The sequence below is a fragment of the Peromyscus maniculatus genome, chromosome 6 (genome assembly GCF_049852395.1).
Source record: "Peromyscus maniculatus bairdii isolate BWxNUB_F1_BW_parent chromosome 6, HU_Pman_BW_mat_3.1, whole genome shotgun sequence".
Classification (NCBI taxonomy): Eukaryota; Metazoa; Chordata; class Mammalia; order Rodentia; family Cricetidae; genus Peromyscus; species Peromyscus maniculatus.
In genome coordinates, this window is record NC_134857.1 from 41,057,501 (window position 1) to 41,068,844 (window position 11,344).

Here is an 11,344-nt window from a genome sequence, read left to right on the forward strand (position 1 = left end):
AATGTGTAAATATGAAGAGGCTTGGTTGGCTCTTGCTTGGTAGTGTCATTCTCTTTTCCTTTCTGATCAGTGGGTTAGCTTCCCAAGAGTTGGTATAAGAGTGACTACTGAAATACAATCTTCTTTTTTTCTGTTTGTTTCAGACACTAAGGGATTTTGCAAGAGCAGCGTGGCTGACATTATGAAGGCCTGTACTGAAGACAGCAAGCTGTTAGTACAGACCAGATGTTTCTTGGCAGGCTCGTTGTAACTCTTGGAAAACCTCAGTGCAAGACAGTTTTTCCATTGCTGGCCCATGCTGAATTCTGCACATCCTGGAGTGCAATGATACTGTGTAGCTTCCCCCGAGCCCACTGTTAATAGTTTCTTCTTCTTAATGTGGCATTACTACTTGTAACTCTTTTCTTGGTCATATTTGAGAAAATACAGAATTGAGTTACAACTTGAGTTTATTTCAAGATGTGTGTTAAACTTGTTTGTTTTTATATGAATTTTCTTTTTCTTTTCTCTTTCTTTTTTTTTTTTTATAGTTTAACGTCAGTTTTCTTGGGGAAACACCTGAAGTTCCCAAATAATTTATAAAAGTTTATCAGATAGCTCTAATTCGGTCATGCTTAATATATAGTTTTCAAAATACTGCAGATTGTGAACAGTAAATTATATAGGATTGTGGGGGGAAATCCAATATCCAGAGTACTCTACTCTGTGTGTGTGTGTGTGTGTGTGTGTGTGTTTGTGTGTGCTTGAGTGTGTGTGTGTGTGTGTGTGTGTGTACATGCGTGTGTGCTCAAGTGTGTGTGTGCTTGTGTGTATGTGTTTATCAGGAACAACAAAACCAACTGCTTTTAAAATCCTATTGTGTAGTTCAAATGTCTTGCCTTGACGAATCTAATGAATTGATTAATGGGCCTTTATACTAATAAAAAACTGAGCATATGTAAGGTAAATGAAAGTTTATTGCTCAGTGTACCTGTTAGCATTATTTTTAATTACCATCTGCCTAATGTTTTGTTTTTGACTTACAGATAATCTCGTAAAGGACATACTTTAGATTCACACAAAGTAATGAGCTAATTTACTGTTTTTAGAACAGTTTAAACTCACCTCACTAAAGAAAAAGTCAGTGAAACCTCTTTACAAAGTATGTATTATGTAAACAGAGATCACTTGTCTAGTAATTGAATTATCTTAACATCATATATCAGAATTTTATTGTATTTGAAAGACAAAATTAAAAATATTTTTAATGTTTTCATATTGTTCCAGAGTTCTAAAAAGAAACTTAGGGTTGATAAAGATAATAGGAATGATTTAGCAGAAATAGAAACATAATGTTGAATAGCAGCTACATAGCAGCCATGGTAACAGACAGAGGTTAAGTGGAAGAGCCAAGTGTAACCCTGGATTTGTGAGTGAGTTATAGAGCTAATGGAAGGATGTTGGTGCCACCTAACTCTTAGATGCTAAGAGCAGCTTGACTACTGGACATACCTTGAGGCATTCAGGCAGTGCCTCTTCGTGTGACAGCTTAAAGTGGAGTGTACTGTGATCTTCAGATGACAGGAAGATAGTCTAGTGCTGAACTGAAGAAAAGTGATGCAATGTTACCCTCTGATTAGGATTATAGCACTGCTAGCCCAGGTGCTTCTGGTGATAGACATTGTCATTTAAACTCAAGTTCCTTAGAGGTTATTATTTATGTGTAAATATATATATTTTTGACTAGGTCTTAAAACCTTGTTAATATGGTTGCCTACTCCAGACTCCATACCTTGTAAAAGTTTAGCATCAGAGGGGCCTTTCTTCAAGTAATGGACGTTCCATTTATGACACAGTTAGCTCTATGGCACATAGACATTCAGAATCTGGGCCATGGATGTTCATATGTACATGACAGGTCAAACTGTGAGGAACTTAAAGTCAGATCCAACTTTCTCCTTGTTTGCCTTAGATCGAGTCTGTCTCCTAGTTCATAGCTTTAACTCTCTGAAACATCTAGTAAAACTCAGCTGTTTTATCCATATCTCTGTTTTATTTTATGCTTAGTCATATTTAAATCCAGAATTTAATAGTCTACTCAACAAATAAATGAGATGCATGAATATAAAAATTATAAGGAAAAGGAGAAAGTAAACTATTTATAACGTTATTATATTACTAACAATTCAAAAATGTATTAGTTGCTTATAAATTGGTGTAGCTGTATAGTTAGAAAACGTCTGTGCTCTGTAAATCGGGAGACTGGACTTGTCAGCAGGCTGGCTTTACTGCTGTTTTCAGCACAGTTGCCATTGTGGCAGGTTTTGCATTAATTGGAAAGTTGGTAAAACACGGCTCTAAGCCTCCGTGTGTCAGATGCACAGGACACATGCTTTCTGCATGGGAGTGGTGTTGGGGACGGCACTAGCACTGGGTGACAGTTGCTTCAGCCTGAACAGCTGCGAGATGTGGTGAGACCCGGTGATGGTTCATTCTTACTTTAAAGGTTTTTTAGTTTGGAATTTTGATTGACTGGCACATTCTATCATTGTCATAACTTAAAATAATTCAGTTAGAGTTTTTTTAAACATGATTTGATATTCTAGGGCTTTTCTTTTTTAAAAAAAATGAGAAGCAAGTAAGGAATTGTAAAGATTTGGGACTTCTTTGTGGCATTGTGAAAATAAATAAGCCAACGTGAAAGGAACCATGCTTTGTGTTATTAATTCTGTACCAATGTATTTTACATAGTAAATGTGTTTAGGGAATTATGCATTGTAAAAGTTGTCATCCAATAATGTTTATTTATTTACTTTAATCCTGGCTTGATCAGACACCAGACAGCTTGGGAATTGAACCTGGGTCCTCCAGATCATCAGTCACTGCTCTTAACTACCGAGCCACCTCTATCCTGGATACGATGTTTATTTCTAATGGCTCTTTTTGTTGGTTGGTTGGTTGGTTGGTTGGTTTTTTGTTTTGAAGCAAGATTTCTTTGTGCAAACCTGGTTGTCCTGGAACTCACTCACTTTGTAGACCTGGGTGGCCTCAAACTAAGACATCCATCTGCTTCGGCCTCCCAAGTGCTGGCATTAAAGGCATGCACCACCACCAACTGGCCTCTAATGGCTTCTTAAGCCAGCTAGGTTTTGTCCCCCACCTCTGACTCACATTAAGTCTTACCACTGTTAGACCTTAAAACTGCTTTCTTTAGCCTTGTAATTTGCAGGTACAGTGCTGAACTATCAACAGCTTTGTGATTTATTCTGGGCTGGAGCATAAAGAGATAGCATACACTGTCCATCTTTTACCCCTGTCTTCCAGGTTTCCTGAGAAATTTACATGGTAACATCCCAAGTCTAAAGAGAAAACATCCTCTGTCCTGTCTCAACCAGCAAGTCAATTTAGAAGAAAATAAGGGTCACTCAGGGAAGAACACCAAGTAACCAGTTTTAGATGTAGTGTGAAGACTGGGAGCCTTGTGATCTCTCCCAGAGCTAGCAGGATGGGTTTCTGCTCTGCCTCTGTTAAGCATGAGCCAAGTAAAATACATTAGGCTAACTGTAGTGTGCTGCCTGCCCCACACTGCCTTTTCAGTTTCTGCCTAAGCATAACCAGGGTAGATGCCTGGCTGCTCATCACTGGAGATGCTGATTCCCCTGCTCTGAAATGAGCCCAGTAATTTGCATTTCCTAATAAGCTTCAAGATAATGTTCATAATCAGTCTGAGCTACACACTGAGCAACATTGTACTTCAGGTTCATGATTCAGCCTAGGGGGGGAAAAACAGGGAAAATTGCCTGCTTTTTCAGAAGCACTTACTAAGTAATTTGATAAAATGGTAACTTATATAAACAGGATGACAAGAAATTAATATTTTGACTGCTGTGTATCCTTTCCTATGGGTTAATATTTAAGAGCTTTCTGCATAAAAGAATACAAATCTTTTTGTATGGATACATTTTTAAAGTGTATAAACTGACGTGACTGTTCCATGGTATAGTTAAGGGGAAGGTTTTTATTGTAGATATAAGAGAATAGCCAGAGTCATCTAGAAGAGTCCAGTACAGAGAGAGAAGTAGACTGAATGTAGCCAGGGGTATCTGCCGGAGGGAAGAATAACAGGGTATAGAGAATAGAGAAAACATAGTGAGAGGAACAGAGAGAGAGATGGGACTGAGAAGAGCAGGTCTATAAGGCTGGGATGGAAGCATGGACTTTGAAATGTTTAACATGTACTTGTGATGCTGAGGGATCACAGAGGTCAGCATGTACTTTGATATGCTGATAAGTACCACAGGTACATATGTCCCTTCTACCAAAGATAAGGGAAATGGTTCCATTTGGTAGAGGGGAGCTGGCTTCACAAGTTCCTAAGGAATGCTGGCTTTTATCTAACTGCCAGAAATTTTCCTATCATCCAGATTTAGCTCATTTCTGGATATTTGGACTGCCCTTTTCAAGTTTAAGGACTTGGAGTTTTCTTTGGACCTAATAAAAGGAAATGGTCATTAAGTATAATTTAACTGGGTTGAATGGCCAGGTTTTCTCAGAAAAGTAGGCAGCAGCATGCCTGCATTTGACTAGTGATGTAGTGACCTCAATTTTCATGTTAAAAATATTTAAATTCTTTTGGTTCTGAGTATGGAAACATGCACATATTTGCTTTTATTTGAGTAATTAGCCATATTAGAACTCTGAATTGCTAGTGAACCCTAATCTGAACTATTTATACCCATCAGAAAGAAAAGGATTCATGTTTCATGTAACTAAAAAGTCTTATAACACTGACCTTGGAGACTCAGCTGGGATTGTCAGAACTCCTTTCTCTGCTGGCCCAGACCTCCCCGTAAGCCCCCACCTTGGGCCTGCAGAGTGAATAAGGAACAAGCTGTGCTCCCTGTATGTTCTTTCCTGCCTTTGTTATTGGGGGATGGGGTGTTGAATTGGCTTGTTTTTTATGCTGGGGATTGAACCTAGCTTTGGGTATGCCAAGCATACACCACCACCCAACTACACCTCATGCCCTACCTTCCCTGTTTATTTCTTACTGGATATTCACTCCTTTGTTTGTTTTTGATCTGCTACTACTTTATTTCCTTTTTCTTTTTTCTTTCTTTTTTTTTTTTTTTTTTTTTGTGGGGGAGACAGGGATTCTTTTTATAGCCCATAGCAGGCCTTGAATTCATAGAAATCTATTTGCCTGGCTCTGCCTTACAAGTGCTGAGATTAAAAACATGTGCCCTATCACCTAGTCTCATTTCTGATTCTGCCTCCACCTAGCCACATTCCTAAATGAGATCACATTTCTATGGCTATGGTTTCTGTTATGAGCTGCTCAAATCAAACATTCAGCTGTTACTCTATCCAACTGAGGGTTGTCTAACACTTGATGGAGTCAGCACTTGAGTGCTTGGTTAAGAAAGGATTAGAGCCTCAAGGGCAAGTTGCTACTGACACTCCCTAGGGCCATCTGCTGGACTGTGCTCTGTGTCCTAGCAACTCTTAAGAGCATAGAAAACAATTGCAGGTTCTTTGTTTATTATTATTAAGTTGCTAAGAGCATGTCTGTTTGTAGGAAACTTCTGATTTTACCTTCCTCAAAATGCCTAAACACTATTGGAAAGTGCTGCTGAATTGTATCTTTTAGTAACCTGTAAAATCTAGAGGTAAGAGATTGTGTTAAAGATACTAAATGAGGCTAGGGAGATAGATGATTCATCTCACTGCTGTTGCAGAAGACTCAAGTTCATTTTCTAGCACCAACGTGGTGGTTCACAACCATCTGTAACTCCAGTCCCAGGGCATTCCAGGCCTTCTTCTGGCCTCCAAAGACGCCATAAACTCAGTGTGGTATACTGCCATGTCGCAAACATACACATAAAATGAAAATCTTAAAGATAGGAATATATATGTAAATAATATTTTGTAACCCCAGCCTTAAGATTTAATGATAACACTAACTAGCCTGACCCCTGTCCTAACACTAAGCATTATCTAAGACTTAACATTAATCCTAACCCTCCCCCACACTTAGCCCTAGTTCTAATCTTAACTTAAAACCAATCTCTAATACAGATCCCTTAACCTTAACAGTAATCTTGGCCCTCGCCATATAACTCTGGTTCTAACCTTGCATGAACCCTATCCCATATCCTTAATCCTAGACTTGACCCTAACTGGAGTTCTAGATTGAACAACTTTTGGCCTACTCCTAACCCTAACTCTAATCCTGACCCTAGGAAAAAAGTTAACCCAAACCTAACCTGTAACCCTGATCGTAACACCAGTCCTAACCCTAACACTAGTGTAGTTATGCTCTAATTCTAATGTTAAGACCTCCCATACTTTTCAGTGAAATCTCAATGCTATTCCCTCATTCATTCCCCAAATTCACAGGCCCTAGCACCAGTACCTAAGGTGATAGAAAAATTCCTTCCCAGTGTGCTTATGTGAGCTCCCTCTCCTTCCACTACGTGTGTGTGCTGCATTCTACTCTGGAACCTGTAGTAACCACACTGGTGGAGACATCAAATACACCATACTTAGGGGGTTAGCAATACTCTGGTGTTCAGGTAAGGTTTTCACCCCGAGGTTAGACTTATTCAGTGATCATCATATGAGGGGCCAAATGACCCAGGAGCAAAAACTCCAGGGCATTGGCCCTCATGTGCAGTTTCATGAATGCTCTTTAGAAGTAAGTAGATAGATAGAACATATAATGAAAGTGTAAATGGAAGTTTCTCATCTTGTCTACCTGTTCCCAAATACCTGGCAGCCACTTCCCAAATAATTAACTCAGGCTTAATATAACTTATAAATACTTGGCTGATAGCTCAGGCTTGTTACTAGTTAACACTTACACTTAAATTAACCCATATTTCTATTTATGCTTTGCCACTTGGCTCATGGCTTGTTGCCTCATTTTCTACACGTCCTACTTGTCCGGTGACTGGCTTGCATCTCCTCCAACTCTCCTGACTCCACCCTTCTTTCATCATTCTCTCTGCATCAAGCTGTCTCACCCAATCTCTTCTTGTGGTGTTATTGGCCAGTCAGGTTTTTTGTTTGTTCGTTTTTGGTTTCTTGAGACAGGGTTTCTCTGTGTAGTTTTGGTGCCTGTCCTGGATCTCACTCTGTAGACCAGGCTGACCTCTAACTCACAGAAATCTGCCTGGCTCTGCAAGTGCTGGGACTGGGACTAAAGGCATGCACGGCCACACACAGCAACCTGCATTTCCTAATTATTCTAAACAGTTTGTAATAGCTTTCAAGGACTAGACCTTCTACTTTCCGGGTACTGGGGATTGGACTCAGGTCATCAGACTTGGCAGCAGATGCCTTACCAGCTGAGTCCTCTTGCAGGCTGTATCATGTTGTTTTAATCAGGTATGTGCCACAAATAATGTTAACTCAAAATAGTTGCTTACTTTCTTTCTTTATACACAGGACCTTAAGGTCATAGGAAGCGAAGTAATAGATTTCCAGGCATAAAACCTATCACAGTCCAATAAATTGGAGGAAGAAAGAGGAAAGCATATGTTCAAAGAAAAAAAAAGTGAAATATTGCAATGTTTCCAACTTAAAGCAGAGTTGGGGCTGGAAAGACGACTCAGTAGTAAAAGGTGCTTGCTTCAAAGGTTTGGTGACCTGAATTCCAATCCCTGGAGCTTACCTAATGTGGGGGGCCAGCCCCCACAATTATTTACCCCAGGGACTCTTGAGGAATGAGGGATAAGAAACTTAGGTAGAAATAAAGAGAGGAGTGAAACAGAAAATACAGGGTAGTCTCGGGTGGGCCTGCATCCTTATCCACCAGCCGTGAACTTGATTCCAAAGGGCTATTTATAACAATGCCAAGGGGAGGGGCAAAAGACCTCCCCCTTGCTAGTTACAGTCAAGTGTAGACCCTTACAAACACCTGGTACTGAGGCCCATGATCAAATCATCCTCTTATGCAGTCCTGCTGGGTAAAGCCACTCGGAAGCCTCGATGGGCTCCAACAGCCCCCCCTTCTTAATATTTAAAAAAGAACTCCCCATTAAGAACTCACAGCAATCTTCATAACTGTCATACCTCCCAGTACAGGAGTAGAGGATGATAAGGATGGAGTTTCCCTTTTGCAATGGGTCTAAGGTGGTTACAGCAGTCTTAGCTGCATCCAGCCCTTTCTAAACCAAAAAAAGTTCTTGATGCAACTATAAAAAATTAAAGACTCCCCTAGCTTCATCATTAAAATTAACAGGTTAACATAATTCTAACATAAATATTGATATACATAGTTACAATACTCTCAATCTTACCTCTTAAAGCAAACTCTTAATAGAACCATTTGAATTTCTAGCTAACAAAACATTTGGTAAACTTCTGATGCATTCACATCAAACTTAAATATTTCCTTAACTTCACCAAACCATGGTGCATTAATATCAATAGGTTAACATACTAACTGCAACATAAACATTACTATTAACAATTATAATTCCTACAAACTACATTCAACCTTAATTCATGCATAACTCGCCCTTTTCTTTATAATTTTTTAAACAATCTCAAACCTAGTTAGAGAAAACCCAAATTTTTCTATTTAAACAGTTCCATTTTTACATAATCGGTTCCATAAATCATCAGCATTAATAGAGTCTATATACATAAGTAAATTCAAACTGTCCCAATGTAATGAAATCATTACTATCCATTTCATAAGTTCAAAAGTTCAAAAAAAAATAAGTTCTGGTTGGGCGGTGGTGACGCACGCCTTTAATCCCAGCACTCGGGAGGCAGAGGCAGGCGGATCTCTGTGAGTTCGAGGCCAGCCTGGTCTACAAAGTGAGTTCCAGGAAAGGCACAAAACTACACAGAGAAACCTTGTCTCGAAAAACCAAAATAAAATAAAATAAGTTCTGGTGCCAGGTCTAAAAGTTCCTCTGAGCACTTGAAATCAGGGCCTGGCTTGTCAGCTGCCCTTAAGTCTTTGTATAGCAAAAAGCTGCAAATATAAGAGCCTCATAACTGAAACGTTTTTCAGTTCAGGCAAGTCTCTCTGAAACTTTTACTCAGGATTTTACAGTTTTTACAGTCCCAGTCTGTCTGTGCCTCCTATAACCGGGCCATTCCCAGACCCCTGTGTTCTGAGGCCAGAGAGCCTTCAAACATCTCACAGCTGTACAGGTTCAAGGCTACTTCATCCTCTATGAGCTGAACCATGGCCCTCCCACAGCAACCCTGGCTCTGGGAGGGTCCCATTACCTGCTTTGTCATCATCGTACAGAGCTCAGCACCCCGGGTCCCAGAATCCTCTGTTACTTGGGTGCTAAGAAATCACTGAAGCATCTTTTGAATTAAATTGATTTTTTTTTTTTCAGTCCTTGGAATTGAACCAGAGCCTCACAAATACTGGGCAACTGTTCTGTGAGCACCAGGCGTAGAGGCCAAACACCCAGACACATACAAAATAATTAAAACCAAAACACAGCACCAGCCTTTTGAGGGAGGGATAAAGAGCTGGCTGCGTGTTAGTCAAGACTCCTTCTGTTAAGTCCATGCTGAATCTAGGCCACCCAGGACGGTCCTTAGGCAACTACATAAGGTTAAACCGAAGAAAGTGAAGGTAAAACATCTTCTCATTGCTTGGGCTCAGAAGGCCAGAAGGTTTCTTTCATGCTCAAAGACATGGCACCCTAGGGCTATTTTGGTTCCCTTCCAATAAAAGCTACCAGGAACAAAGGCCGTGGGCATCTTCTGCCACTCCCTTTCCCCAATGTGCCTTCTTGGTTCTCTACTGTATCTTTTCATTCACAAAACTCTATGAAAGTGGGACTTTCTTTCCCCTTCTACTTTCCACCCTGCCCACACACAGATCTCCAGCTTGCCTGCTCTTTTTTCTCTCCTGGACTCCAGTAAATTGTCTTAAATTTCCTTCTGAACTCATTTTTAAGTTCTCTCTCTTCCTTTCTCTCTCTGTCTCTGTCTCTCTCTGTCTCTCTCTCTCCTGTTTTTGTTTTTGTTTTTTGAGACAGAGTTTCTTTGTAACCTGTCCTGCAATTCACTCTGTAGACCAGGCTGGCCTTGAACTCACAGAAATCTACCTGCCTCTGCCCACCACGTGCTGGGATCAAAGGTGTGCACCATCACTGCCTGTCTCTGAGCTCATTTTTAAGTTCTTTTATTAATAGGACCAAGACTTGCAAAGGAGACGTGCCTTGGAAGAGGATTATTTTGCCCTATCTCTTGGTTCTTATTTTGTTATAAAATAGGCACACGCGCGCACAGGCACACACACACACACAAAACAAACAAACAAAAAGACCAGTGTAACCATGATAACCACGATTTGGTGATGGCATCATTCAGGAACTGGATTATGTTTCTTTCTCTGTTGAATGTTAAAGAGTACCAACATAAAGTAGTGTATAGAACTGAACAATATCCTTGTCTAATTTGGGCATTGAGGAAAGAAATCAGGCAGTATGGGCATAGGGAAATGTAACATATTATTTTATTTATTTAGGAGAGATTTCTTTTTGGGACAAGGCCCTGCTGTATAGCCCAGGCTGGCCTCAGACTTGTGGCAATTCTTTTGCTTTCATTTCTCAAGTGCTGGGAGTACAAGAGTGCAGCTCTGTACCTGGCTGTAATCATTAGTGTTTCTTTAAAGACATGAACACTGCACTCCAGATCATCTATAATTGAATAAACAAACCCAAGCAGACAAATTTCTAGGCTACCATATTATTCTAGGTAATTCATTCTGAACCAATTCTCTATCTTTGGACAATTTCATATGGGTATAGTTAAAAATGTGTTTATTGTATAGTTTAGGAAGCTCATGTATTTTTAGGATAAGGAAAAAGAAATTCTGAGTTCTAGTCTTGGTGATCTGATTCTCCTATCTACCCTCAATACTTCAGCTAAAACCTCTGTTAAACCATAGAACTGCTTGCTTCTCCCCAGTCAGTACCTGATTTCAGTGTGCTCTCTGTTTTCTTATTTGTTTCTGGCTAGTCTTTTTTAAGACAGAAGAATTTAAGATATTAAAAATATATGAAATATTTAGTGAAGGTGCTTTACCACCTTGCTTTATTAAATCCTATCTGTATGCAGGCCCATCACATTCACCTCCACTGGTATGCTCTAGTCTGGACTTGACATGGAGCATTCCCAGGCTGCCCTACTGTGCTTACTCTGACTTCTCCAAGGCCTCCCCCCCTCCGTAGCTGAACCTTGCTTTTTAGGTCGAATCTGGTTGGAGCCAAGCCACCCTTTTCCAACCCCAACCCCAGGAACACCTGTGAAGTGTTTCTTCCCTCGCATCTTCCTGGGGACCAGAAGTAGTTGGCCAAAGTTGGTGTTGCCTGGTCATCTC

The 11,344-nt window shown here is 40.1% G+C and overlaps 1 protein-coding gene and 1 long non-coding RNA gene across 2 annotated transcripts in view; one reads left to right on the top strand and one right to left on the bottom strand.

Annotated features, from left to right (window-relative positions):
• Nucleotides 1-2,686, top strand: part of Selenot (selenoprotein T) — a 24,445-nt gene extending 21,759 nt beyond the window's left edge. The window contains exon 6 of the mRNA XM_076574126.1: nucleotides 144-2,686. The gene's annotated coding sequence lies outside the window, so the exon portion shown is untranslated. The remainder of the gene's footprint in view (nucleotides 1-143) is intronic.
• The window catches only part of LOC121830149 (uncharacterized), a 17,619-nt gene extending 6,275 nt beyond the window's left edge, over nucleotides 1-11,344 (bottom strand). Inside the window, exon 1 of the long non-coding RNA XR_013052071.1 lies at nucleotides 11,268-11,344. This is a non-coding gene — a long non-coding RNA (uncharacterized LOC121830149). The remainder of the gene's footprint in view (nucleotides 1-11,267) is intronic.